We start from the raw sequence: 6,000 nt of genomic DNA on the forward strand, positions 1-6,000 counted from the left end.
GCATAATCTTTATAGAAACTTATAGGTACACTATGTGATAAAAAGTATCCGAACACACTTAAAAACATTCATTTTTCATATTAGGGGCATTGTGTTGCCAGGTACTCCGTATCAGTGACCTCAGTAGTCAGACATCGTGAGAAAACAGAATGGGGCGCTCCGCGGAACTCACGAACTTCGAACGCGGTCAGGTGATTGGGTGTCACTTGTGTCATACGTCTGTACGCGAGACTTTCACACTCCTAAACATCTGTAGGTCCATTGTTTACGATGTGATAGTGAAGTGGAAACGTGAAGGGACACGTACAGCACGAAAACGTATAGGCCGGCCTCGTCTGTTGACTGCCGTAAGTTGAAGACGGTCGCAATGTGTAAATAGGCAGACATTTATCCAGACCATCACAAAGGAATTCCAAACTGCATCAGGATCCACTGCAAGTACTATGACCGGCGGTGGGTGAGAAAACTTGGATTTCATGGCCAAGCGGCTGCTTATAAGCCTCACATCACACCTGTAAATGCCAAACGACGCCTCGCGTGATGTAAGGAGCGTAAACACTGGACGATTGAACAGTGGAAAAATGTTGTGTGGAGCGACGAATCACTGTACACATTTTGGTGATCCGATGGCAGGGTGTGGGTATGGCGAATGCCCGGTGAAAGTCATCTGCCAGCGTGTGTAGTGCCAAAAGCAAAATTCAGAGGCGGTGGTGTTATGTTGTAGTCGTGTTTTTCGTGGAGAGGTCTTGCACCCCTTGTTGTTTTGCATGGCACTATCAAAGCACAGGCCTACATTGATGTTTTAAGCACCTTCTTGCTTCCCACAGTTGAAGAGCAATTCGGGGATGGCGATTGCATCTTTCAACTCGATCGAGCACCTGTTCATAATGCACGGCCTGTGGCGGAGTGGTTGCATGACAATAACATCCCTGTAATGGACTGACCTGCACAGAGTATTAATCTGAATCCTGCAAACACGTTTGGGATGTTTTGGATTGCCGGCTTCGTGCCAGGTCTCACTGACCGACATAGATACCTCTCCTGAGTGCAACACTCCGTGAAGAACGGGTTGCCATTCCCAAAGAAACCTTCCAGCACATGACTGAACGTATGCCTGCGAGAGTGGAATCTGTCATCAAGGTTAAGGGTTGTCCAACATCATACTGAATTCCAGCATTACCGATGGAGGGCGCCGCGAACTTTTAAGTCATTTTTAGCCAGGTGTCCGGACACTTTTGATCACATAGTGTATATCACCTGGTCCTGACGCCTTTCCACTACTAAGCGATTGTAGCTGGTTTTCAATTCCGCGATTGGTTATCGTAATAGCTGCCATTTCGACGTTCGCACGACAATTGAAGGGAGGGACAGTGTTACGATATTTGGCGGTGAGCCGGCCGGAGTGGCCGTGTGGTTCTGGGCGCTACAGTCTGGAGCCGAGCGACCACTACGGTCGTAGGTTCGAATCCTGCCTCGGGCATGGATGTGTGTGATGTCCTTAGGTTAGTTAGGTTTAATTAGTTCTAAGTTCTAGGCGACTGATGACCTCAGAAGTTAAGTCGCATTTGAACATTTGAACCTTGGCGGTGAAACAACTTCGGAAGACCGAATTCACTATTAAGGCCTTCTCTCTGTTATTTTCCGTTTTGTTGCCGGGGTGTTTGCTGAGAGAATGAATAGATGATTTTGACCCACCTACTGATTCTACATACGACAAAAATCTCGTAGGGTTTTTACTCAGGTCTATTGACAACGTCTTACTTTCAAACTCATTGAACACTTCTCTCATTGCTCTGCTTATGCTTATTTTCCATTCGTTCAGATTTTGTTCGCCTGCTAGGTTTTACTTCTCTTGAATCTGAGATGAAGTGCTCTTTGTTTACGTAGAGCTTTTCTAACACGGCTATAAAACCGTGGTGGATCTTCCCTTCCCTTAAAACCCTACTCGGAACATACTTGTCTAGAGCATATTGAACGATCCCTTTGATTTTTTCCCATTTTCACTCTATATCTTCTCCCTCATCACCGAATATTTGATGCTGACTGCTGAAATATTCAGAAATTTTTATCCTGTCACTTGCTAAGCAAATATATTTTCCTACCTTACTTAACATTTCGTGTAGGACCCGTCGTCAAAGAAGCTGTCACAGCCTTATTATCACTGATACCTTCCTCTACGTTAACTGATTCGATAGGTTCAGGTCTGTTTATTGCCAGGAGGTCTAAGACGCTACCATGCAACGGAACATCATCGATATGGGCTTTCAGAGCCGAAGGTCCACTCGTGTACCCTTGATGACTGCACGACACAAAACTTTACGCCTTGCTTGGGTCTGTCAACACCAAGATTGGACTGTCGATGACTGGAAACGTGTTGCCTGGTCGGACAAGTCTCGTTTCAAATTGGATCGAGTGGGTGGATGTGTACGGGTATGGAGGAAACCTCATGAATCCATGGACCCTGCATGTCAGCAGGGGACGGTTCAAGTTGATGGTGTCTCTGTAATCACGTGGGGCGTGCGCAGTTGGAGTGATGTGGACCCCCTGATACGTCTAGATACGACTTTGACAGGTGAGACGCACGTAATCATTCTGTCTGATCACCTGCATCCATTCATGTCCATTATGCATTCCGATGGACTTGGGAAATTCCAGCTGTACAATGCAACACCCCACACGTCCAGAATTGCTACACAATGGCTCCCGCAACACTCTTCTGAGTTTAAACACTTCCGCTGGCCACCAAACTCCCTAGAGATGAATATTATTGAGCATATCTGAGATGCCTTGCAACATGCTGTTCAGAAGAGATCTCCACCCTCTCGTACTCTTACGGATTTATAGACAACGCTGCAGGATTCATGGTTTTAATTCCCTTTAGCACTACTTCAGACATTAGTCGAGTCCAGGCCACGTCGCGGGGCCCGACATAGTATTAGGCAAGCATACCAGTTTCTTTTGTTCTTCAGTATATTTCGGATATTTCGCAACATTGGAGCAAAGTATTTGTCCAGATGTCCTGCTACATTTCGATGCCAATGAACTGGATCTGTAACTCAGTAGATTACGTTTACTTTCTTTCGAGTGCATTACAGTTGTCTGTTCAACTTTTCATTCTTCTCCCTCAACATAAATATTAGAGTACTCCTCACGATATCGTAGAAAAAGTATTTAAACCGCAACATCATTAATGTGCTCCTAAACTGTTAGCCCACTCAAGACAGACATTGCCTGTAGAAACACAATCGTCCTGCCACGATTATTATAGGGTCGTGATGTCTGGTGACGCTTTGGTACTTTTGTTACTTCCTGTAATGATAGGGAATTACCTTGCAAGATTCACTTGATGTATCTGTAGTATACCAATCAAATATTCTGAATGAATTCCACTGTGGTGTGTCATCGACTTATCACTTATATGTTTACAAACAGAGGCAAATACTTTCACGCAACAACTACAATTAATCTAGTTGTCTACATTGCAATTTATCTGTATCAGTCATCACAAAGGCAATGAGGGGGCGATGAAGACTGCAGTTGGTCGCTTGCGCCATAAAAATGTTGACACACTGTAAAGAGAAAGAGGCAGTAGCTCTCAGTTCCAAACACGCGCGAGAGTAACATTTTATCTCCTCGGTCACAGAGCTACAAGCAGCTACATCGAACTCAGAACAATGTATGTAGAAATTTTGCTACGATAAGATATGCCAATACGTTGGGAAACCAACAGTTCTAGAGATAGTAAACACAAAATAAAGCGGAACTGCCACTGGAAATACACAAATCTGTTAATAAAACTGTATTACTGAATACTCTGTTAACTGTGTGTCATTCAGTAGCTCGGCTCATAGCCACATTGTCATATTTAATTGTCATACTTATATTGTAGTCTTGTAAAGCTACTTGAATATAACAGAAGACTACACGTTTAATTAAGATAGCCTTTCGTTGTTTCGTATTATGATGAGACACGAGTTGTATTACATTAGTGTAGATCCCATTAGTAGTGTTTCACTTTAGGTTACTGAGCAAAACAGGCAAAAATATGAAAGTGCTTGTGAACAATATATTCCACTAGTTATCGAAAACCATTTGATGAAGTGCAGGTAGATGTTTGATCTCAAGCATGTAGCGACTTGTGGATTATGAGTTATGCCACGTGTAATGAGCAATCGCCAAAACAAACAAACAAAAGAAACGAAATCAGACTTTCTTTGTATCTGATCGATAACTGCCGAGTAAGGTAAACATATATGGGTTCCAGATTATCAGGTGTGCGGTGGGCGCATTTGCCAACCAAATTCCATGGTGCTATCTTCCAGGAACGCATTTGTTAGTGTACAACTGCAACGTGTATCATTTGCTGGTTACAAATCTCAGCTGCGGAGGACACATCCCTATGAAGCATATCGCAATACAGAACACCTTTCTGCCACCAGCTGTATATCAATAACAACACATATGGAGGACATACACAATCTGTCATTTGAGATAATATTTGTTATGACTTACCTACTATTTTCTTCCTATGAAAATAGCCATCATACCTCACTGTTTTAGGTTTACAATGACCTCCTTAAATTTATTACAGCAAATGGCAGGATCAATCCTTTGAAAGGTAGCAGAAGACTTTCTTTCCCATTCTTCCCAGTTAGAGATACTACTTTATATCTAATCTCGTTTTCGAAGAGACATTGTACCGTAATCCTCGTCCCTTTCTTTTGACCTCAGTATGAGTAATATAGGCAAGTGTCGCACGAAGGTTATTTGGTCATCACACTTGCCACTATACACTGAATGTGGTGATTTATTTAACTCAGAGCGATTGTACTTGAAACAATACTACTGACCTTCACAATAGCTCTCACTCCATACAGGGCAAAGGTGTTTCGAATTGCCTTCAGTTCATCCTTTTGTTAAAGACAAACACAACAAAATGTCACAAATATTAGACTCCGTTTTCTAATGTACAAACGACTCTCCTCATAACGTCAAAAATGAGAAATGTTCAAGTTGCAATGGCACGAGGTATTCTACAAACTTGAACAAAATAAGACCATAGTTAAATATGCTTATACCAATAAACTAAACAAAATCGCCACGGAGCATGCTAAAACTTAGTATTATATCATATGCAACGTTACATAATGTCATACTTGCTAATTTGAGCGCAGAACAGATCACTGGAGATCATAGGCTCTAGGCACGATTGATCGTGATTACTTGGGCGCACGCGAGTCTGTATCAAGTGGCCGCTGGCCGATGGCACTGAAATTGGTCCTACCATGACAGACACCCACAAACATGTTTACGCAAGATTTTTCTGTTGCTGGCTGGTTATAAAATGAATAAAACTATCTCTGACCTTCTGTTATACTATGCTCTTGGACGACGGGCAGAATATGGCTTAAAAAAGAAAGGTAAAGAATGGGTTCGACATCACGGCTTTGTATGCGCACTGTATGACATTGACTACTGGAAAAAATAGGTTTGTTGCAACAACAGCTCAAGTGGAAGTCAAAACTTCTCGCACCATGTGCTGCGTAACACTTTGTGACAAAAAAAAAAAAAAAAAAAAAAAAAAAAGAACCTGATGCCAACGCGTGTGAATTTCGGTGGTTGGTTGGACTGAGGCTAGCTTGTAATGACTAAGATGTGGTTCCGATTCCCGCTGGGGGTACCAGATTTTAACAGCCACAAACATACCCTCTTCACCTCCAGTAACAACTAGCAAAGAATGCAGGACTGTATCCTGGTTCTAAATCAACGTTAAGCATGTCTACTCGTTGCTACCTGGAAGAGAGTTGGCGCAGTTTTGACTGTGAGAGCGGAAGTCGCTGCTTTCAGCAACTCTGTCTGTAGCAAGCTTTCTTACACCAGTAATTTTATTTTAGTTCATAAACCTATCGTCACGTAAGATCATGGGACCTTCATTTCTTATTTTATGTGACTTTGAGATTTTGAAAATATTGGTACTGATCTGAGATTCGAGCTCCGATC

The sequence above is a fragment of the Schistocerca serialis genome, chromosome 2 (assembly GCF_023864345.2).
Source record: "Schistocerca serialis cubense isolate TAMUIC-IGC-003099 chromosome 2, iqSchSeri2.2, whole genome shotgun sequence".
Classification (NCBI taxonomy): Eukaryota; Metazoa; Arthropoda; class Insecta; order Orthoptera; family Acrididae; genus Schistocerca; species Schistocerca serialis.